The sequence below is a fragment of the Cervus elaphus genome, chromosome 17 (genome assembly GCF_910594005.1).
Source record: "Cervus elaphus chromosome 17, mCerEla1.1, whole genome shotgun sequence".
Classification (NCBI taxonomy): Eukaryota; Metazoa; Chordata; class Mammalia; order Artiodactyla; family Cervidae; genus Cervus; species Cervus elaphus.
This window is the reverse complement of record NC_057831.1, coordinates 57,879,981-57,905,144: the sequence shown is the minus strand read 5'-3', so window position 1 is coordinate 57,905,144 and position 25,164 is coordinate 57,879,981. Positions and strand designations below refer to the sequence as shown.

The window sequence follows — 25,164 nt, the reverse complement described above, 5'->3', positions numbered from 1 at the left end:
GGAAGTCTCTTAGATTTCCTGTTATATACTCTCTTAATTCCTTCATGCCACTTGTTACAGATGTGGTATTACATTTATGCTTGTGTTTATTTGGTTTGTGTCCCAACTTCTCTGTAAGCTTCATGAATACCACATCTGTTTGTTTACTTTTGTATCCTCCCAGTGCTTAGTTTATATGTGTGTGTGCTCAGTCATGTCCAACTCTGCAACGCCATGAACTGTAGCCACCAGGCTCCTCTGTCCATATGGAATTTGCCAGGCAGAAATACTGGAGTGGGTTGCCATTTCCTACTCCAGGGGATCTTCCTGACCCAGGGATTGAACCTGCGTCTCCTGTGTGTCCTCTGTGGCAGGTGGATTTTTTACCACTGTGCCACCTGGGAAGCCTCACAGTTAGGTGCTCAACATATATTTGTTGAATGAATGAATAAGTAATATGTATTAATATTGGTTTAGAGAAGTATTCTTATTTTTGAAAATGAAGGATGATTTGAAAATATTTTGAATTGTAACTAAGTACTTTATCTGAGATTGCATACTAGAGATGATAAAGTAGATATTTATAATTTTAGAACTAGAAGGTAGCTTATAAGTTATTTGGTTTTGTTCAGATTTTCCAGATAAAGAAACTGATTCTGAGAGGTTGTGACCAACCCTAGTCACATAAAGCTGAAAACTATCATTAATGGTTTTGTTATTTAGATCAGTTATAGAAATATTAAAAGTCATATAAAAGTTAGCTGTTAGGAAGGATAGTAGACATTTTTTAATACCAGTGTTACATTAAGCATCAAGATATGTAGTTCACAAATATCCATCCTCCTGTTTAATTAAGGATTCTGAAACGAATGCAAGAGTCATGCCTCATAAGTTTTGTAACACATTCAAGATAAACCTATAAACAGTATTGTACAAATTCCATTAAGTGCTTCTGCCCATGGACTGTTACACAGTCTCTCTCAGGTCACGTATTACAAAGCTATATGCCACATATTATTTTTTTTTCTGTTCTTGCTCTTTTGGAAGTGGGAGGCCTTAATCAGCCTTGGTTTTTAAAGGAAGGTGGGTATTAGGATGAAGTTTGTTACTTACATCCGTTTCTGTTAGCTGCTTTCAGAGTTCACTGCCCAGACAGGTCTCCATACCCCAAATACTTACTACCGTGATGCTAAGAATTAGGAAAGAGTAAGTCATAGAGTTTTATTATTCTGAAAATGTCCCCCATTTTTCTCCCACTAGGTGCTACTTCTGTGTTTTCTTTGTATTTTTCTATAATCTTTCTCTTTGTGTCCATCATTCTCCCTCTTCCCCATGTTCTCACTTCTGCTTTCTGTAGTCTGGCCCGTGGGATACTTTAATATGAGTTAGGATATGGTGGGCTTGACTTAGGTAGAACACTCCCTTTTCTCATAAGAACCTAGGTTGGAAGGGGGAAGAATAGATTGCAGGAAGACCATGAATTCTTTCCTTTTCCTTCCCCTCAGGTGGACCTCAGAAATACTTGATTGGTTATAATCATTTTCACTTGCATAAATGACTTTTTATTTATTCCTAGTTGCCACATGGTATGCTAATTTTACAGGTAGTTTAGTGTATAATTTCAAGTCTGGATTTTGTCTATATATTTTATTTTAATAAATGTATTACAGAAGATTGTGCTAAGAAAATAAGAAATTAAATGGAGACGCAAGATTTCTTAAAATGAAGTCCTAAAATATAGCCAGTATACATTTGTGAAGTAATGCTTCATGCAGTACAGCTTTTATTTTAAATTTCCATTTGTGTAGAGGAATTTTTCTAGTTATCAGCTGGTGTGTAACAAGCTACCCCTAAACCTAATAGTTTAAAACAGCAACCTTTTTCCCTCTGCCCCCTGCCAGCCGATGTCCTCGCCACGCTGTGGAAGACATGCATTTCCCATGAGTCGGCGCTGAGTGACGTGGGCACCACGGCCTGCCCGTGCATGCCACGCGCCCAGCACCTGCCTGCCCGCCCCCCGGGCCTTCCAAGGGGGCTGGCACCTGCTGGGGGTTCTGGTTTTTACTTTTTTAATGTAAGTCTGAGTCTTTGTAATTATTGAATCGTGAGAACATTTTTGAACAATTTGCTTGTCAATAAAGCAGAAGACAGCAAAAAAATAAAATAAAAATAAAACAGCAACTTTTAAAAACCTTATTGTGGTAAATAAAATACATATAAAATAAAATTTGCTATTTTAATCATCTTTAAGTGTATAGTTCAGTGCCATAGTTCCAAAGTGCAGTGCAGAGTTCCAAAGAATAGCAGGGAGAGATGAGAAAGCCTTCCTCAGTGATCAATACAAAGAAATAGAGGAAAACAATAGAATGGAAAAGACTAGAGATCTCTTCAAGAAAATTAGAGATACCAAGGGAATATTTCATGCAAAGATGGGCACAGTAAAGGACAAAAATGGTATGGATCTAATAGAAGCAGAAGATATTAAGAAGAGGTAGCAAGAATACACAGAAGAACTGTACAAAAAAGATCTTCATATCCCAGATAACGACAATGGTGTGATTACCACCTAGAGCCAGACAGCCTGCAGTGCTAAGTCAAGTGGGCCTAGGAAGCATCACTACGAGCAGAGCTGGTGGAGGTGATGGAATTTCAGTTGAGCTATTTTCAAATCCTAAGGATGCTGTGAAAGTGCTGCAGTCATTATGACAACAAATTTGGAAAACTCAGCAGTGACCACAGGACTGGAAAAGGCCAGTTTTCATTCTAGTCCTAAAGAAAGGCGATGTCAAAGAATGTTCAAACTACCGCACAGTTGCTCTCATCTCACAGGCTAGCAAAGTAATGCTCATAATTCTTGAAGCCAGTCTTCAATAGTACATGAACCATGAACTTTCAGATATTCAAGCTGGATAAAAGGAAGCAGATAAAATTACCAACATCTGTTGGATTATCAAAAAAGAAAGAGAGTTCCAGAAAAACATCTGCGTTATTGACTGCACCAAAGCCTTTGACTGTGTGGGTCACAACAAACTGTAGAAAATTCTTCAAGAGATGGGAATACCAGAGCACCTTACCTGCCTCCTGAGAAAACTGTATGCAGATCAAGAAGCAACAGTCAGAACCGGACATGGAACCAACTGACTGGTTCCAAATTGGGAAAGGAGTACGTCAAGGCTGTATATTGTCACCTTGCTTATTTAACTTACATGTAGAGTACATCATGTGAAATGCTGGGCTGGATGAAGCACAAGCTAGAATCAAGATTGCTGGGAGAAATATCAATAACCTCAGATACACAGATGACACCACCCTTATGGCAGAAAGCAAAGAGGAAGTAAAAAGCCTCTTGATGAAAGTGAAAGCAGAGTGAAAAAGTTGACTTAAAACTCAACATTCAGAAAACTAAGATCATGGCTTCTGGTCCCATCACTACATGGCAAATAGATGGGGAAACAATGGAAACAGTGAGAAACTTTATTTTTGGAGGCTCCAAAATCACTGCAGATGGTAACTGCAGCCATGAAATTAGAAGACGCTTGCTTCTTGGAAGAAAAGCTATGACCAACCTAGACAGCATATTTAAAAGCAGAGACATTACTTTGCCAACAAAGGTCCATCTAGTCAAAGCTATGGTTTTTCCAGTGGTCATGTATGGATGTGAGAGTTGGAAAATAAAGAAAGCTGAGCGCTGAAGAATTGATGCTTTTGAACTGTGGTGTTGGAGAAGACTCTTGAGAGTCCCTTAGACTGCAAGGAGATCCAACCAGTCCATCCTAAAGGAAATCAGTCCTGAATATTCATTGAAAGAACTGAAGCTGAAGTTCCAATACTTTGGCCACCTGATGCAAAGAACTGACTCATTGGAAAAGACTGATGCTGGGAAGGATTGAAGGCAAAAAGAGAAGGGCATTGCAGAGAATGAGATGGTTGGATGGCATCACCGACTCCATGGACATGAGTTTGAGCAAGCTCCGGGAGTTGGTGAAGGACAGGGAAGCCTTGCGTGCTGCAGTCCACAGGACTACAATCAGACTCAACTGAGCAACCGAACAGAGTTCCGTGCCATAAGTACATTCACATTGTTGTGCAACCTCATCACCATCCATTCAGAGCTTTTCATCATCCTTACCTGAACTCTGAACCCATTAAACTAGAACTGTATTCCCCACTTCCCCCAGCCCAGGCAACCTCTTTCTACTTCCTGTCTTTATGAATTTGACTACTCTAGGAGCCTTATATCAGTTCAGTTCAGTTGCTCAGTCGTGTCCAACTCTTTGCGACCCCATGGACTGCAGCACACCAGGCCTCCCTGTCTCACTAACTCCTGGAGTTTACTCAAACGCATGTCCATTGAGTCGGTGATGCTATCCAACCATTTCATCCTCTTCGTATAAATGGGATCATAGCATATTGCTGCTTTTGTGACTGGCTTATTCACTTGGCATAATGTCTTCAGGGTTTATTGCAGTATTTGTCAGAATGCACATATATAACATCTTTTGTTTATCCTTTCATTCTTTGATGGACACTTGGGTGGCTTCCACCTTTTACCTACAGCCAGCAACTTTTCTTACTATCTCACAGTTTCGTGGATCAGAAATTTGGGCCGGACTTGGCTTTCTGCTCCACATTTCCTCCTAGGTTCCCTCAGTGGTGTTCAGCTGGTCTAATGTGTACACACTGGCTTCTCTCAAACGCTTGGTGCCTTGGTAGGAACAGCTGAGAGGCTGGACTCAACTGGGCCCTTCTTCCTGTGTGTTATGTAGTGTTAAGGCTTCTCCACACGGTCTCTCCAGCAGGATAGTTGAGCTCAGTTTTCCAAGACACTCTGGGGGAATTTGTCAGTACTTTTAAAAGACTTTATTCAGAATTGGCCTTGACATTTCTACCTTACTCTACTGTTTAACATATTCACAGCCCAGCCCTCATTCAAGGGGAGAAAAATTGACCCAACTTCTCAATGGAAGAAGCAGAAAAGAATTTGTAGCTGTCTTTAATCTACCACAGGAGCTCTCACAACAAACAAGTCAAAGGATTCTACACTTTGTAGTTACATTCATACATTTGAAAAACATTTAATCTCAAAAAACAGCAGTATATACTTTCAGCGAATTTGCTGGATCTGTAAAATGTATTTTATTAAATTACTGTAACAAGTTACTGTAAGAAAAAAGTTGTAGGAATTTTTTATATGCTAGTTTGGGAAAAATTATGGAGGAGGCTCATGATTTGATCCTAGAACTTGTTTCTTATATTACTTGAATTCTTACTAGAAAGTACTACTGGCCAATCATAATGATGATCCCCCCTTCTCTCTCTCTTTTTTTTTTTTTGAAAAAAACCCATTTTAATTTCTTATTTTGAGACATTTTATCCCTGTAAAAAATTTGGAAAAATTGCACCTTCAACACTCATGTCCCTTCACTTAGATTCACTAGTTAACATTTTGTCACTTTTGCTTTCACGCACACACACACACACACACGTGGAGGGAGACAGATGTAACACACTATTGTGTTGGAAAGTTACTTGCATACATGATGAGATTCCACCTCTGAATGCTTCAGCAGTCTTAGTCTAAGCTAATGTCTTAGTCTAAAGACATTCTCTTACTTTATAGCAATGATCATTATCATACTCTAGGAATTTAACATTGACATGATGATATCTGTTATACTGTCCATAATAAAATTCCCTCAATTGCCCTAAAACTTACTTTTTCAAAATTGAATTTTTCATATCTTTTTTTCTTTGTTGTTAAAGTCTAATGGTTCATGATGTCTATCTTCCTTGTGAAATTGTACCTTTTATTATTAAAAATATTCATCTTTGTTTCATTTACAATAAATAAATTTTTTTAAAGGGAAAAAAATTGAATTTTTCTTCCTCTGTCCAGTTTCCAATATAGGATGACACATGCATTTATCATGTCTTTTTTTGTCTCTAATCTAGAAAGTCCTCTTATTTTGGGGGGGAGTGTTGTTCATGATATTTTTTGAAGCATTTGTCCTACAGAAGTTGGTAATCTGTTTTGTCTCATTTCCTTATGCTTAGATTCAAGTTGAACCTTTTTTGCAAGTGTGCTATACAATCAATGGTACATAGTTACCTTTGCATCATATCAGGAGGCATATGCCAAATTTTGTTGTATTGACTATGCTAAGGTTGATCACTTGGGTACAGTTGGCCAACTCTGTGCATTGTAAAGGTACTTCGCCAGCTTGCAGTTAATAAGTAATTTTTAAGCTAGTAAATAGTTTGTGAGAATAATTTGTTTTCAACCATTCTTTTTTAAAAAATAGTGAACTTTTATTTTATTTTTGGCTGCACTGGGTCTTCATTGCTGCATGCGGGCTTTCTCTAGTTGTCGTAAGTGGGAGCTGTTCTCTAGTTGCAGTGCGCAGGCTTCTCATTGCTACAGAGCATGGACTCTAGGGCACTTGGACTTCAGTAGTTCTGGTCAGTGGGCTCAGTTGCCCTGAAGCATATGGAATCTTCCCTGACCAGGGATCAAACCTGTGTCCCCTGCATTGGATGGCAGATTCTTAACTACTGGACCATCAGGGAAGTCCTTACGCAACTGTTTTAGCACCCACTTTGATGGTTATAAAATATTACCCTTTTTGATTCCATCATTCCTTTCACATGTATTAGCTGGCATTCTTCTGTAGAGAAGACCCTGCCCCCATTTAAAAAACAAAATCACTCATAGATTCTTTATTCAGTGCCTTATAATCCATTTTATTCCTTTTGAGAGTCAGATTGTCCCAGATGAGCATCCTTGCTTTCCTATCTTTTCAAACATCTAGTGTCTTTTTGACATGTCTTTCTATGAGTCTGAGCACTTCTTTGTTTTCTGGTACAAGATGTTCACCTGTGCTTCCCTGCCCCGGATTTGGATAGATCTTTTTCCAAAGAACCTTATTTCCATCTTCGTGGAGAGTGGTGTTTATAAACCAAGGCCTCGGTTTGGCCATTGTGTTCACATTATTGTTAGATACGTAATTTCTTCAGGTCTTTGAGTGTGTGCAGCTAGGACATACACACACTTCAAATCATGAGTTCATCGGCCACTTTCAGCTGAAATCCAGTATCAGAAATTTTTCTAAACTTCCTCCATTCTATATTTGTATCAGCCTTCTCTTATAGTATAAATCCTAATTTCTCTAAACTCTGGTAAATTTATTTATACTACTCTACTATAAGGTGCTACTATAAACACAAAAAATTCAGAACTGCTCTTTCAGTATCCCTTGCAAGGTTTCTTTGCAGTTCTTTCTGTCAAATTAAGATTGCATAGAGAACCATGCTCATTAGTTATTTGAATTGGAATTTTTTTGGTCTGAATGGTTGTTAATCAGTTTTCTATACAATTGATTTTCTGTTTGTATTCAATTATATGTGCACACACACTTGTTGACTCTTCATTTCTACTGATGAGTATAATCCTTGCTTGACTCTTTATTGGTAACAAAATTTACCGTCTTAACCATTTTTAAGTGTTCACAGTACAGTAGTGTTAACTATACACACATTGTCAATACAATAGATCTCTAGAACATTTTCATCATGTAAAACTGAAATTATATCCACAGAACAACTCCCCTTTCTTCTATGATCCCTTTAGCCCATAGTAACCACTGTTCTACTTTTGGTTTCTAAGAGTTTCACTCCTTTAGTTACCTCACATATAAGTGTGGAATCATATTCTATTTGTCTTTTTGTGACTGGCTTATTTCACTTAGTATAAAGTCCTCAAGGTTTATCTGTGTTGTAGCATATGACAGCATTTCCTTCTTTTTTAAGGCTAGTATTCCATTGTGTATATCTACCACATTTCTTTATCCATTAATGGAATTTTAGAAAGATCCACCTTTCAGCTATCGTGAGCAATGCTGCAGTTAACATGGGTGTGCATGTATCTCTTTTGAGATCCTGTTTTCAGTTCTTTTATATATATATATTGCTGGGAATGCAGGATCATACGGTAATTCTATCTAAACATTTTCAGGGAACTCCCCTCCATACTGTTTTCGATAGTGGCTGCTTCATTTTACATTTCCGCCAGTAGCACACCAGAATTCCAGTTTCGCCACATCAATGCTTGTCTTTTGTGTTTTTGATAGTGGCCATCCTAACAGATATGAGGTAATGTCTTATTGTGGTTTTGATTTGTATTTCCCTGACGATTGGTGATGTTGAGCATCTTTTCATGCTTATTGGCTGTTTGTGTATCTTTTTTAGAAAAATATCTATTCAGGTCCTGTATGTATGTATGTATGTATTAGTTGCTGAGTTGTGTCCAACTCTTTGCAGTCCCACTGACTGCAACCTGTCAGGCTCCCCGTCCATGGGATTCTCCAGGTGAAAATACTGGAGTGGGTTGCCATTCCCTTTTCCAATTAAGTCCTTTACCCATTTTTTTTTTTTTTTTTAAATATGGAACGCTTCACGAATTTGCGTGTCATCCTTGCGCAGGGGCCATGCTAATCTTCTCTGTATCGTTCCAATTTTAGTATATGTGTTGCCGAAGCGAGCACCCCATTTTTTTTTTATCTATTTTTTAATCAGGTTATTTGTTTTATTGTTCAGTTGTAGGAGTGTCTGTATTCAGTTTTAGAAATTACATTGTTCATTATTTTTTTTTTAATTTTTACTTGGTTCAAGAGTCAGAACTATTGGAAAAACTTCTACTTCTCAGAAGTCTTCCATCCTTATTCCTTCCACTGCATTTCCACACACCTCCCCTCTGTAGATAATCATTTCCATTAGTTTCTGGTTGATCCTTTCTTTCTGTGTTACCTCTCTTCTTCTCAGAAGTTAGACTACCATATATACTCTATTGTACTTTGTTTTTTTCACCCAATATATCTTAGCAATGACACCATATCTGGAAATCTTCTTTTATTAATTTTCATGATGTATAGTATTCTATATGTGTAGAGGTACCCTAGTTTTATTTAACTAATCTCTGTGTTGATTTGAGATTGTAATATTTTCCTACTTAAAGTAATGCTAAAACGAATAACCTTGGTACATATTGGTTTGTACTTGAGCAAGTGTATCTTCAGGGTAAATGCCTACGAATGGGATTATTGGTCCAAAGGTTACCTTTATGAGTGATTTTGTTATAGGTGGTTAAATTCCCCTTCATAGCGGTTGTACCATTTTGTTCTTTTACCAGCAAGTATGAGTGCCCAAGCTCTCAGTAATGTATTGTCAAGTGATGCCTACTTTTAAATTAGCAAATTAACATGTTGCCCAAAAAAGCCATTTTATTGCCTCCTGGCAACAAAACAAGTTCTTTCTAAGAATGATTAAATATAAGTGCTACATTGAGGTTCAAAGAGGTAAGAACCCTGTTTAGAGTTCCTTCAAAACTCAAAAGGAATTGAGTAGCTTTTTAAAAGGTTTATTTAAAGAAATGAAGGTAGAGATGGAGACAAAATTTTAGTAACAGAGATGATGTTGAAATCAACAAGCCTCACCTAGATCTTCATTCAAGAGCTTGAATTAAATAGAAATTAAGGTGAAAGCCTATTAAAAATCATATATGAAATACATAACATTAATATGTAGAATGCCAGTGCCATAATTTATTTTCCCAATATCAGATACCCGTAGATATCCAAGGGAAAAACTGATTTGTGCTCACAGTAGGAAACTAGGCTTAAAGCATTAAAATGCATTTTATTCTTGTTAGTTTCTATTTTCAGAGTTAATTATTTAAGTACTACTTTGGCTGAGATTGTTGGCATATGGAAGTATGTCCAGTTGAATTCCATGATCAGAAAGATAAGTGGAGTTTATACATGATATAAAAGCCTAACAAGTTTTTATTTGCTCAAGACAACAAATCAAGAAGTTTCTAGATAACGGTTGCAATAGAAAGCTAAACAGAAACATAAGGAAAGAGTTTACTAAATTTCTTTTCATTGCTATTGGCATTTGGTCTTTTACATTAAGTACAGATCTTCCCAACTGGTACACTTCGTCTATACAGTTACAGACATGCCTAAATACAGGGTCCTCAGCCTTTAGAGGTTACAAATATTAAATCTTTTTTTGAGTATTATGTAATATTTTAAAAGTTGGAAGTTACCATTATATGTGTGTGTGTATATTGTTTTTCATGTTATAAAATTATTTTTAAGATCAAACACTTAAAACTTCCTACCAAAATTAGGGCCCTGTGATTAGTGGTGATAAACATCATGAGTCCATTAGGGGAAACTGGATTTATACGAGGAATAACACTGAAATAGATTTCCATTTATATGAAGGATATTTGAGCTTATCCTATTAACTTAATAACCGTAAGTTAAATGCCAATTATGTGCTAGGATGGGTTCTGTTTCTTTGGATAAAAAGATACTCAGAATTTTAGGGTTCATGAAAAGTTTCATGGAAAAGTTGACAATTGGACTGGGATTTGAAGGCTTAGACTTTGGTAAGCAAATGGGTGGTAAACAGTTCAAAGAAATGAGTAGTAGGGACAAAGACTGAGAGGCAAAAGCAGCTTGGTGTGTTTGAAGAAAACAAGAAGAATAGTTCTGATAGAGCTAAAGCATCCCAAAGAGAGTAGTTAGGAGGAAAAACAAGTGGAAGGTACCAATGAAATTTGTAAAATCCTTAAATGCCAAAGAGAGGAATTTGATTTAAAAAAGAAAAATAGAGCTAAAGAGTAATGTGTCTACATTGTGATTTTGCATGATTAGCAAAGGTAAGGGCCAAAGAGTTTTTTAAGAACATGAATGACACCCTTTCTTGAGGCCAGTTTGTGGAGTTTTTCTATCCTCATGTCCAGACCAGATAGTATCTTTGGTTGAACAGTGTTGTTGTCTGGTCACTGAGTAATGTCCAACTCTTTGCAACCCCATGGACTGCAGCACTCCAGACTTCCCTGTCCTTCACCATCTCCCAGAGCTTGCTCAAATTCATGTCCATTGAGTCAGTGATGCCATCCAACCATCTCTTCTGTCGTCCCCTTCTCCTCCTGCCTTCGGTCTTTCCCATCATCAGGGTCTTTTCTAATGGGTTGGTTCCTTCACATCAGGTGGCAAAGTATTGGAGCTTCAGCATCAGAACTTCCAGGGAATGTTCAGGATTGATTTCCTTTAGGATTGACTGGTTTGATCTCCTTGCAGTTGAACAGTAATCGTTTCTAACTGATACTGTCTGAATAAATCTGTTGGTTGCTGAGAGTTAGTAGAATGGTTAGTAGAATTTTATATACTAGATCATTATGATGTGAATTACATTTTTATCACATATATTTAGTGCATGTTTTTCCAAAATTTCCTAGAATTGCTGTGGTAGGAATTCAAGTAAACATCAGTAGTAATTTGATGCCAAATTGTTTTAATACGTGAAAATTAAGTTCGGTGGCCATGTTTAATTTTCTGTAATTTCAGATGTTTGTTGAATTGAAGAGACTTCGTGTAGCACTGTAAAATTAGTAGAGCCACCACATCTGGAGTTACTTCCTCCATTGAAGTCTTGAACCATTCAAGGTCATCAGTGAGAGTTTGGATTCAACTTTTCCCAAAGTCCTATTAATGTTAATATTTTGACCTCTTCCCATAAATCACCAGTGTTCTTAAAAGCATGCAAGATGATGAATCCTTTCCAGAAGGTTTTCAGTCTGCTTTGCCCAGATCCATCAGAAATCACTGTCTATAACCTACAAAATGTTAATGTTAAGCTTTAAATAATAAACCTTAAAAGTCAAAATTACTCTTTGATTCATAGGCTGCAGAGTGCATGTTAGCAGGCATAAAAACAAACAGCTGAGAAAAGAAGAGAAGCTAAAGGTAAAGGAGAAAAGGAATGATATACCCATTTGAATGCAGAGTTCCAAAGAATAGCAAGGAGAGATGAGAGTTGGAAGTACTTATAAATGTTACTAATGAGTTTTACTTTTCCTAAAACTGGAGGCTAAGTAAACATTGACTTAGTGATCAATGCAAAGAAATAGAGGAAAACAATAGAATGGGAAAGACTAGAGATATCTTCAAGAAAATTAGAGATACCAAGGGAATATTTCATGCAAAGATGGGCTCAATAAAGGACAGAAATGGTATGGACCTAACAGAAGTAGGCACCTGACCTGCCTCTTGAGAAATCTGTATGCAGCTCAGGAAGCAACAGTTAGACTGGACATGGAACAACAGACTGGCTCCAATAGGAAAAGGAGTACGTCAAGGCTGTGTATTGTCACCCTATTTGTTTAACTTATATGCTCCTGTATCACTCCTATAGAGGTATCCACACCTCTTTAAACCTAGATTACTTTTTCATTAGTTAGTACCTCTTTGTGGCTAAGTAGTAGTCCACTGTATGAATATAACCGTTTGGGTTTTTTTTGTTGTTTTTGTTTGGCTGTGCTGGCAGCATGAAGGATTTTAGTTCCTAGAATAGGGATCAGACCCATGGTCCCCTGCAACAGAAGTGTGGAAACTTAACAATTGGATTGTCAGGGAAATCTCTATACCAGTTTGATTTATACTATTCTCATATTGATGGAAAGAAACTTGTTTACATTTTAGGCTATTTGAATAAAGCACTATAAACATTACTGTGTGAGCCTTCTCTTGTACATATCTTAGTTTATGTTGGGTAAGTACCTAGGAGTACAGTCATCGGGTTGTAAGGTGAAAGTGTTAGTTGCTCAGTCATGTCCGACTCTTTGTGACCCCATGGACTACATCCTGCCAGCCTCCTCTGTCCATGAAGTTTTCCAGGCAAGAATACTGGAGAGTGGAGTAGCCTTTCCATTCTCCAAGGGATTTTCCAACCCAGGAATCAAACCTGGGTCTCTTGCATTGCAGGCAGATTCTTTACCATCTGAGCCACTAGATACCCAGGGGTCATAAGGTAGGTTATTTTTAATTTAGTTAGCAGCTACTAGTCTTTTCCCCAAAATGGTTGTTCTGTTTTATAATTCCACTGACAATGTACGGTGATATTTTATTTTCAAAGAATTTCTCCATACTTTCCACATTGCCTAGTTTATCCATATAAAGTTGATGTTTGTAATATTTATTAACCATTTAATATATGTCAGATATGTAGTGATATTCCCCTGTTGCATTTCTCATATTCTCTTTTTTTAATTGAATCGTCTAAGAAAGGATTTTTCATATCTGTTAACGCTTTTCAAAATCTCAGTTTTGGCTCTGCTAGTTTTTCTGTTACTTATTTGTTTTCTGCTCTTATCTCTTTCCTTAAGTGTAGTTTGGATTTTCTAACACAAGTTTCTTAACCTTAGCACTGTGGACATTTTGTACCAGATAATTCTTTGTTCTGGAGGAATGTCTTGTGCATTCTTGGATGTTTAGCAGCATCAGACAGATATACTCACCAGATGACAGTGATCGGCCCTTGCCAGATGTCTCCAGGGAGACAGAATCACCCTGGTTAGAGAACTGCTGTTCTGATATAAGCTTTTTAAGCCTATACATTTCTTTCAAAACACTTTGAATTGTATCTCACTGATTTTGATATATTTTATTACCATTCAGTTAGAAATACTTTCTCACTTTCTTGATGATTTTTTTCCTTTGACCTGTGAGTTATTTAGAAATGTGTGACTTAATTCCCAAATATTTAAAGTATTTATAAATATCTGATTATTAATTATTCCTAGTTTAATTTTATTTTGATCAGAAGACATGATTTGTTTTTGGCTACACCGGGATTTCGTGGCTGTGGGGGGCTTTCTCTGGTTGGAGGTTCTTCCTAGTTGTAGTGCGTGTGCTTCTCATTGCGATGGTTTCTGTTGCTGTGGACACAGGCTCCAGGCACACTGGCTCAGCAGTTACGGTGCCTGAGTTCAGCTGCCCCATGGCGTGTGGGGTCTTCTTTACCAGAGATCGAACTGTGTCCTCTGCATTGGCCGTGGGTTCTTCACCACTCAACCACCAAGAAAGTCCTGTCCTCCATTTTTAAAGCACGTTACTTTTTGGATGTAGAATTCCGAGTGTATAGTTTCAGTGCTTTAGCGATGTAATCCCACTGTCCCGTGTTCTCTAGTGCTTCAGACGAGAAGTTGGTGGCAGTATGTTTTTGTGTCCTTGTATGTAATGTGGGATTTTTCTCTGGCTGCTTTCATGGTGTTTCTTTTTCTTTGATGTTCAGCAGTTTCACTGTGATGCCCTGAGGTTTGTGTTTCCCTGATACTTGTCCTGCTTTGGAATCACTCGGTTTCCTAGATCTATAAATTTATGTCTTTTAGCAAATTTGGGAGAGTTTTGGTCATTATATCATTTGAGTTTTTTTTTCCTTCTTCTACCCCCTTTTTTCTCTTTCTAGGATCTACTTACACATATGTTAAAATTTTTTTCTATAATGCCTTCAGATCACTAGCACTGTTTTTCAGTAATTTCTGTGTTCTGCAAATTGGATCCCTCCTGTTGTTTGTTCTTAAGTTTATGACTTTTTCTTCTGTTATCTTCAATCATAGATACAGCCTGAAAAATGGAAAGTCATGGGGATTTGGGAGATAATCTATGTGATATTATCTATGTGTTTCCTCTTTTTTAAAATATATAATTTTTTACATGTAGTGAAGTTCATAAACCTTAAGTATAGCATATTGTTAATTTTTACATGTGTATACACACGTAGCCATGATCCAGATCAAAATGGCCCTGTAGCAGGCTCCTTTATGTTCCCCTCCCCAGAGACAGACACCCTTCTGGTCTTTACCAGTGTACATCTTGCCATCAAACTTCATATAAATGAAATCATGCAGTGTGTACTCTTTTATGACTGACTTTTTCCCTAAATATTATGTCTGAGTTTTATCCGTGTTGTTTTGGGTTGCAGCGATTCATTTTCACTGTATGAGTACACCAGAATTTACTTATCCATACAATTATTGATAGATATTTGGGTTAATAACTTTTTGTTTTTATGAAGAAACAGTTCTTTGAATAATGTGCATGGTTTTTAGTAGTGGTAAGGAGTCATTTGTCTTGGGTATATACCTGAGATTGGTGGATTTTTTTTCCTTAAAGAATCAGATAGTAAGAATTTTATGTTTTATGGGTCAGTAGAACTCTATAAGTATTTACACAAAAGAACTTTTTAAAAAATTAGTTTATTTTTGGCTGTGCTGGGTCTCCACTGCTGCATGGGGTTTCTCTAGGCGCTGAGCAGGGGCTTCTCTCTAGTTACGGTGCAGCGCAGGCTTCTCGCAGCAGGGGCTTCTCTCGAGGGACACTGGCTCCGGACGCAGGGGTTCCGTAGTTGTGGCACATGGCCTCCATAGTTGGTGATCCTGGGCTGTAGAGTGCAGACTCAGTAGTGGTGAACAGACTTGGTTGCGCCGAGGAGTGTGGAATCTCTGGATTGGAGATCCAACCCTTGTCTCCTGCATTGACAGGCAGATTCTTTACCTCTGAGTCCAAGGAAGCCCAGAACTTTATTTAAAAAAAAAAAAATTGAAAACATAATAGTGATTCAGTACTTTTTTTGTAACACAGGTTTGCTAATGAGAAGAATAGAATTCTTTGAGGGAAGAGATGTGGAAGTAACATTTTACTTAATTGGGCCTCAAAAGTTAATGTTCCCTGTTACCAACATGGATTTCAAGTGTTTACCTATTAATGCTGATCTGTAATGAAATGTGGTATATTTCATTTGAAAAATTTTTTTCACAGATAGCTACTCCCAAATATTGGTGTCAGTTTATGAACATATGATTTTAATTGAGCATATTCATTGCTTGGAAAGCATTTATTGAAGTATTTTATATTTTTCTTTTAATAATTGCCTTTTAGCTTTTCATTACATTTCATACTAATAGCTTTCAGTGGAAGAGTTAGGTGGAAGTTCCTCAACTGCAATTTAAAATGGACTTTGAAATGTGGAAATTTCCTGTGTGTGTGTGTTGAGGTCCTAAGAGTTCTGCTGGAATTGCAGTTTGAGCTTGGGAATGGAGATCTAAGTTTTTGTTAGAACTTTTGGTAGCATAGGAAAAAAGAGCTTGACATTTCTTGTGATTCAGTAGTGGGTGTTCCTTGTTGAAATATGTAAGTTTTCACATATATGTACTTAACAGGCTTTTGGTTACAACTTGAAGTCATTGAGAAACAGCCCCATACCTATAACCAAAGCTACTTTCTAAAGCCATTCAGTGTTTAAAAATACCAACAATAGTGCTCGCTTCGGCAGCACATATACTAAAAATACCAACAATAAATGCTATCAATTAAGTGGTGCTGAGTGCTGAAAGAAGCTGAAGACTAATGGAGTGACATTCACAGGAGTAGCAAGAAGAACAAGAAGGAAGTCTTGTTTTCTTCTTCCTGCCTTCTTATCATTCTGCCTTCTGTTGAAGATGCTGAGGCAGTGCATTTTCCTGAATTTGTCTGAACATCAGAGAACAGACTATATAGATAGAGGAGGTAGATTTGGAATTGAGAGACATGTAAATACTTAGCTTACTGTTCTGATAAGTGAACTTCTGTAGAACTTGACTGATTGTTTCTTGATTTTGTCTAACAGGATACAGCCCTGTGTGTGTTTGTGTTTGTGGGTATGCATGCTTAGTCGCTCAGTCATATCCAATTCTTTGTGACCCCATGAACTGTGGCCCACCAGGTTCCTCTGCCCGTGGGGTTACCCAGGCAAGACTGCCAGAGTGGTTTGCTGTTCCTTCTCCAGGCGATCTTCTTAAGGATCGAATCCTTATCTCCTGCATTACCAACCAGGTGGATTCTTAGGTGATAAATACCCAATTCTGGGTGAGGTCAATTGCTTTGTTAGTTAAAACACTATTCCATCTGCATAGTCTAACTCAAAGGTTGGCAGACTTAAATTTTATACTTTTGCATATGTAAGGGAAAATAAAATTGAAATAACTTGGCTGTTATTCCTAAAAATCTTTAGATTCATTATTTGACCCTTCTAAATCTTATTTTCAACTAGTTGTTGATGTTTGTGTTTTTCTATACAGTGTATTTGTCATCAGAAGTGGTGTTGTTCAGTCGCTAAGTTGTGTCTGACTCTCTGATCCCGTGGATTGCAGCACACCAGGCTCTTCTATCCTCCACTGTCTCCCAGAGTTTGCTCGGTGATGCTATCTAACCATCTCATTCTCTGCCACTTGCTTCTCCTTTTGTCTTCAATCCTTGCCAGCAGCAGGGTCTTTGCCAGTGAGGTCAGCCCTTTGCATCAAGTGGTTGAAGAATTGGCGCTTCAGCTTCAGCAACAGCCCTCCCAATGAATACTCAGGGTTGGTTTCCTTTAGGATTGATTGTTTTGATCTCCTTGAAGTCCAAGGGACTCTCAAGAGTCTTCTCCAGCAACACAGTTCAAAATCATCAGTTCTTCCATGCTCAGCCTTCTTTATGGTCCATGTCTCATCAAAAGTATTAGTGATACAGAGTATCTCTGAGAAGTGCCCCACTATTATTTCAGAGGTGTTCTTCCAAGTCACTAACTACCCAATACTGTAGGGTTTGGTGCTAGTGCTTTTCTAGACATCGTCATGCACTGTCAGCACAAGGGTTTCAAACGGAAGTTTGTCTAAGTACAAGCAATAGCACTTCTTAGCATTCCTTCTTGCTGTCACTCTTTTGAAGATCACTGTAAGACACAAGTATCAGACTTGTTAAAAGTTGGGTCTTAGAAGTAATAAATAAATTTTAACATATGCCAGACACTAGGCTGGGGACTTCATGTCTGTTATTTCTAAACACCTTAGTCTTTTTAAAAAAATTATTTGTATTTATTTATTTGGCTGTGCTGGGTCTTAGTTGCGGCATGTGTGATCTTTTAGTTGTGGCATGCAGACTCTTAGTTGCAGCATGTGGGATCTAGTTTCCTGCCCGGTGATCGAAACTGGGCGATCTACATCGGGAGCACGGAGTCTTACCCACTGGGCCACCAGGAAAGTGCCTATCATAATCTTTTATGATTATACTGTTATCTTTGTTTCATAGGCACAGAAAGACTTAAGTAATATATTCAGGTCACATATCCATTGAGAGGCAGAACAGAATTCACGCGCATGGTCTGAATACAGCCAAAATTTAGTTTGTGTTCTTTTTATGCTGTAAGGAAATCAGTTTGAGAGATTAGGTTAGAATGAGTATGTACACTCATCAATTCTTAGCATTGTTGTCTTGGTGGACTCAGCCAGTAGAAACATCTCTGGATTGGAGATTGATGATCAAAAATTACCAAAATCTGGGGTGGGTGTAGGTGTGATACTGTTAGAATTTGACTGAAATGGCTACTCTTAGCTGTACATGGATAGAGAGGTAAGTAAGGCAGGAGGGGCCTGTAGAATATGATTGAAGATTTAGAATTCATATTGAAGGCAAAGAGTAGATTCAATGAGAATTAAAAAATGAAGGAGTTAGGGGGTAGGATGTTCTAAAAAGGAATTTTTTTTATTTTGGCTGCACCATGTGGAATCTTAGTTCCCCAACCAGGGATGGAACCTGTACTCCCAACAGTGGAAGCTTGGGGTCTTAATCTCTGAACCACCAGGGTAATCCCTAAAAAGGAAATTTGTTAAGAAGTAAAATGGTTTATAATGAGGTTCAAGATGTGGCTCAAGTAGGATAAAGATGGAAGGTAGAGATTCTTTTAGTAATTCTGAGATAGCGTGTTATTTGAGGCAAATTGAGGCATGCAGTCACTATGAAATAAGGAACTACAATGCTGGAATAGTAATTGGGTCTTTGATCTAGAATGAATTGTAATTTTAAATTGAGAATCTGAATATTTACATCTAAATCCTGAATCATCTTGTTATAAACCATGTAACCTGTGTAAAATCCTTTTCTTTGAAGTTTTTTCCTCTGTTGAGAATAGGTGTACTTAGTCTCCTTCCCTCCTTCCCAGTCATAGTTAAGGGTTATGTAGTAATACTACACACACTACAAGCTAATGTGTTTCCCCCACCAGTGTTTAGTTTTGTGGTCTTACAGTTCCCTGAGACTCTTTCACTTTGGGGAAGGAGTGCATTTTGCCTTGCGGAAGATTGTCCTGTCTTTGAAAGCTTAGTTTCTCTGGGTGACTCTTTTTTTGCTTCCTTGTTTGCTTAGAACTTATTGGAGGAAGAGAAATAGATGCTGTGCATGTCAATTCCCAGTGGTTATATAGAAAAAGCCATGGGTAGCTTACTTGGCTTACATGGTGTCTAGGGCAATTATGTGTCTTCCTTTTCAGTTGTTCTCTTTCCTGATATTGGAAGATGGCTTATGAATCACAGCTTTCCCGGTTGAACATTTTTCATTGCTTTAAAGGGACCTTGACATTTAAAATAATATTTTACGGAAAGGTGTGAGAATTTTCTCTCTCCAGTTCATTTTTATTCATCTGTATTTTATTTTTTTAAAAACAGCTTTATTGAGAGGTAATTCATATACCATACAGTTTACCTCTTTAAACTGTAAAATCTCTGGTTTTAGTATATTCATGGATAAGTGCAACCTGAGCTGCAAGGCTTGCAGGATCTTAGTTCCCTAACCAGGGTTTGAACCCATGCCCTTGGCAGTGAAAGTGTGGAGTTGTAACCATTGGACCACCAGGGAATTCTCTGGAGCAATGTTATCTCCTCCAAGAGAAACCCATGCCCTTCAGCTGTCGCTCCTATATGCCCGTCGGGCCCTAACTAATCACTTCCTTTCTGTTTCTGTACATTTTCCCTATCATGGAATTGAAGTTATATAACATGTTGCTATTTCATGACTAGTTTCTTTAACTTAGCATAATGTTTTCAAGATTCATCCATTTTGTAGCATCAATACTTCATTTCTTTTTACTACCAAATAATATTGCATTGTATGGATGTTTGAAATTTTATTTATCCATTCATCAGTTGATGGAAATGGGGGTTGATTCCCCCTTTTGGATATTAGGAATGATGCTGTAAATATTCATGTACAAGCTTTTGTGTAGACATTTTTACTTTTGCCTGTACGAGTGCAGTTGTTGGCTCATATGTAACTATTTTAATCATTTGAGGAACTGACAAACTTTTCCAAAGGGTGTACACCATTTTATGTTCTCAGTAGTAGTGTATGAGGGTTCCAATTTCTCCACATCCTCATGAAGTGAAAGTGAAGTCGCGCAGTTGTGTCCGACTCTTTGGGACTCCATGGACTATAGCCTACCAGGCTCCTTTGTCCATGGGATTTTCCAGGCAAGAGTACTGGAGTGGGTTATCATTTCCTTCTCCAGGAGATCTTCCGGACCCAGGGATGGAACCCTGCATTGTAGGCAGACGCTTTACTGTCTGAGCCACCAGGGGGTAGTCCTCGTGTAATTATCTTATCTGTGTGACTGACTTTGATTCTAGCCAACCTAGTGAATGTGAAGTGGTATCTTTTTGTAGTTCTTATTTGCATTTTCCTGATAGCTAATGATGTCAAGAATCTTTTTGTGTTTTTATTAGCCATTTTGTATCTTCTTTGGAAAAATACAAAATACTATTCAGATCCTTCTTCCATTTTTAAATTGGGTTATTTGTCTTTTTATTACTATAAGAATTAAGCATATATGTATATACATGTGTATATATAATCTGGATATGAATTCCTCATCAGTTTTGAGATTTGCAAGAATTTTCTTCTGTCTTTTCACGTTTTTGATGATGTCCTTTAAAGTATAAGTATTTTTTATCTTGACCAAGTCCAGTTTGTCTATTTGGTCTTTCCTTTTGTTTCTTACACTTACAGTATCATATCTAAGAAACCATTGCCTAAACCAAGATCACAAAGATTTATGATTTGTAAGAGGTTTTTATAGTGTTAGCTCTTACATTTAGGTCCTTAATCTGTTTTGGTCAAATTGTTCAAAATTTTTAATTGGTCAAAGTTTGTTTTGTATATGGTTTGAAGTAAGGGTTCAGGTTCATTCTTTTGCATGTGAATGTCCGGTTATCCTAGCATCATTTGTTGAAAAGGCTAGTCTTTCCCCATGGATGACTTTCGCACCTTTAACAATAATTAGTTGACAATTGATGGTTTATTTCTGAACTTTTTATTTGCCCCCACCCCAGTTTTATTGAGGTATAATTGACATAGAGCATTGTGTAAGTTTGAGATGTACTACATAATGACTTATTTATATTGTAAGATTACCACTGTTAAGTTTAGTTAACATCCATCATCTCATTTGGACTTACCTGATAGCTCAGCTGGTAAAATCCGCCAGCACTGCAGGACCCTGGTTCGATTCCTGGGTCGGGAAGATCTGCTGGAGAAGGGATAGACTACCCATTCCAGTATTCTGGCCTGGAGAATTCTGTGGACTGTATAGTCCATGGGGTCACAAAGAGTTGGACACAACTGAGCAACTTTCACTTTCATCATCTTGTATAGATTAAAAAAAAATTTTCTCCTTGTTACGGCAACTTTATACACCATATTAGTTACTTTCGCTTTGCAGTAAGTTTGACATTGGGAAATGTGAATCCTACTTTGTTCTTTCTCAGGATTGTTTTAACTATTCCACGTGAATTTTAGAATCAACATGTTATCTTCTACAAAGAGGTCAGCTTGGATTCTGATGAGGATTGCAGAGTCTATATACCAGTTTGGAGGCTCTTGCCATTTTAACAATGCTAAGTCTTCCAGTCCATGAATATGAGATGTTTCTTCATTTATTTAGATCTTTTTTATTTCTTCCAACAATGTTTATGGTTTTCAGAGTGTAAGTTTTGTATTTCTTTTGTTAAGTTTTTTCCTAATATAATTTATTCTTTTAATGCTATTATAAATGAAATTGTTTTCTTAATTTTATTTTCAGATTTTTCATTCCAAGCATTTAGAAACATAATTGATTTTTGTATATTTATCTTGTATTATGCAACTTTTCTAAACTTATTAGTTGTAATTGGTTTTAATGAGTTCCTTAGGAGTTTTTATGTACAAAATCATATAATCTGTGATTAAGAGATTACTTCTTCTCTAATCTAGATACCTTTATCTAATCTAGATGTCTTTAGCTTGTCCAACTGCACTTGCTAGAAACTTCAGTATGTTACATAGTAGTGGTGAAAGCAAACATCCCTGTCTTGTTCCTAATCTTAAGCATTCAATTTTCCACCTTGAAGTATGAGTGCTGTTTTGCTCTTCACAAAATCTGACACCCTTTGGTGATAAAAACACTTGAGAAATTAGGAATATAAGGGAAATTCCTCAACATGGTAAAGGGCATTCATGAAAAATCCACAGACAGCCTCATGAAGAATCCCAGGTCCATCCATGTGGACCATAAATGACACTGTTGTATTCTTTTTTACTGCTGGATAACACTCCTCAGTGTGTGCATGTGTGTGCGTGTCTGTGTGCCAGATCTCCTTACGCCGCTGATTTGTTGATGGGCACTTGGATTGTTTCCACGTCTTGTCAGTTGTAGAGTGCCACTGTGAACGTTACGGTGTGTGTGTCTTTTTTATTTTTTGAGTAAAATGACCTTAATGATAATTGGTCATTTTAAGAATAGGGCAAATGATCCACATTTATCAAGGAAAAGGAAAATTAGAAAACCTAAAGTTAAATTTGCCGAAGGAAATGGCAACCCACTCCATTATTCTTGCCTGGAGAATTCCATGGACAGAGGAGCCTGGTGGGCTACAGTCCATGGGGTTGCAAAAGTGTTGGGCATGACTTAGCAACTAAACAACAAAGTTAAATTAATATATTAAAGGCATCTATGAAGCAACCATTGCTCCCATCTCAACTCTCTACTGTGGCCTTCACCTAACTGCGTTATGAGAAGAGTAGGGTGCATGAGTTGGCCTGGGAACATAACCATGCACAGTGGGTATAGCACTCTACCATAGTGTAGTTTCTGTAGTATACTCTTTCTAGATACGTGTATTTTTCTGTGGTTATTTTGGATAATCACCCATACTGTACTGTACTGTGTGCCGTATGGATTAGGAGCATTAGGAGGTTGTTGAGAGTGGTTGGCCACGCTGCCTACATTTGAGCTTTTATGCCTTGAGCCATTACCCAGCTTCAGTTTCTCGTCTGTTAAATGGGGGTGTTAATAATGCCTCCCACAAGATATGTATTAGCTAGGTTAATAGTACATTTAAATAACTTGAAATATACCCAGCACATACAAAGCTCAATCAGTATTAGCTATTAGTACCATTACAAGTAATTTACCTATTAAAAATATGCTTTCTGAGTTGAGAATTTTCTCTTTGGTATGAGAATCAAACTGTAGAATAATTAGTTGGTTTGTGCCATGTTGTCATCACTCATTTTATCCTTCTACCTCACAAATACTTGGAGTTAGAGAATATCTATGGTTACATTAAAACTGGAACTAAAAGCCTCTGGAGCCTCAGTGCACGTGTCAGACTCTGAGTCTTTAAGGCTAATCTTTTAGGACCTTATGAATTTCCTATAGCTAAAAATAGCTTCCTTGATGACTATCTGTTACTGTCAGTATCCAGGTTATTTTTAGAACACTAGTAACCAGGATATTTTTAGAACTCTAATAGTACCCAGTTGTCTTGAAGGTGGGAATAAATGTAGTAAAAGGTTTCTTCTAATTCAGAAACTTTCAGATCTATGTAAAGTGTAGTTTTGTAGTATATGCTTGTTAAATGGTTAGAGGTTGATAGACTGAGTCTTTATTTATTTATTTATTTATTTATTTTTTAGACTGAGTCTTTAGAATTTAACTTGGTTTTGCTTTCAGGATGAGTATAGCAAAATGTGTAGCATCTAACTTTTCTATGCCACACAATTCAACTATGAGTTAATAACCTTGTCTCATTAAAGAATACTGACCTTGACTAAATATATGACTAATGAAACAATTGTATCTTCAAGTAGTCTCTGTTGGTTTATTAGAAAATAGGTTATTGAGTTTTCTTTTTCATAGAGTAATTCAATTTGTTGAAATTGAATTGATGTCTTGTTGTTTATTATTTATTTGGTTTTTGGATTAGACACATAAAAGAGATCTGACTTATCTCACTTAGCTTTAATCCATCCATGCATTAAAGACTAAGTCCTCTAAGTCCATACATGTTGGACGTGGCAAGATTTCATTCTTTTCCTGTGGCTGAATAATATTCCATTATAATACACACTCTGTCTCTCTCTCTTGCTGTAGAATCTTCAGCCATACATCCATCGAGGGACATTTAGGTTGTTCCCACATCTTGGCTATTATAAGTAAACTTGCCGTGAACATGGGGGTACATATATCTCTTCAAGTTAGTGTTCTTATTTTCTTCAGATAAATACCCAGAAATTAAATTGCTGGATCATATGATAGTTCTATTTTTAATTTTTTGTCTTATCTTAATATGAGCACTTAGTCTTGAAATGTGTATTGATTGCAGTGATGTAGTTTAGTCAGTAAGTCATGTCCGACTCTTTGCAACGCCATGGACTGCAGCATGCCAGGCTTCCCTGTCCTTCACTATCTCTTGGTGTTTGCTCAAACTCTTATCCATTGAATCAGTGGTGCCATCCAACCATCTCATCCCCTGTCACCTTCTTCTCCTGCCCTCAGTCTTGCCCAGCATCAGAGTCTTTTCCAATGAGTTGACTCTTCACATCAGATAGCCAAAGTATTAGAGCTTCAGCATCAGTCCTTCCAATGAATATTCAGGGTTGATTTCCTTTAGGACTGTCTGGTTTTATCTCCTTATAGTCCAAGGGACTCTCAAGAATCTTCTCAGCACCACAATCCAAAAACATCAGTTCTTCAGCATTCTGCCTTCTATGCATAGCCCAACTCTCAAATGCATGCATGACTGCTGGAAAAATCATAGCTTTGACTCTATGGACCTTTGTCAGCAAAGTGATGTCTCTGCTTTTTAATACACTAAGTAGGTTTGTCATAGCCTTTTTTTTTTCCATTTATTTTTATTAGTTGGAGGCTAATTACTTTACAATATTCTAGTGGTTTTTGTCATACATTGACATGAATCAGCCATGGACTTACATGTATTCCCCATCCTGACCGCCCCCCCCCCCCCACCTCCCTCTCCACCCAATTCCTCTGGGTCTTCCCAGTGCACCAGGCCCGAGCACTTGTCTCATGCATCCAGCTTGGGCTGGTGATCTGTTTCACCCTAGATAATATACATGTTTCGATGCTGTTCTCTTGAAACATCCCACCCTCGCCTTCTCCCATGGAGTCATAGCTTTTATTCCAAGGAGTAAGCATCTTTTAATTTCAGGGCTG

The 25,164-nt window shown here is 37.5% G+C and overlaps 1 protein-coding gene and 1 non-coding gene across 4 annotated transcripts in view; one reads left to right on the top strand and one right to left on the bottom strand.

Moving 5' to 3' along the window:
* PDS5A (PDS5 cohesin associated factor A) overlaps nt 1-25,164 on the top strand; it is a 120,030-nt gene that overhangs the window by 3,759 nt on the left and 91,107 nt on the right. The window lies entirely within an intron of this gene.
* On the bottom strand, nt 8,413-8,519 carry LOC122673690. The gene has a single exon (XR_006334800.1). It is a non-coding gene; the product is annotated as a U6 spliceosomal RNA (small nuclear RNA).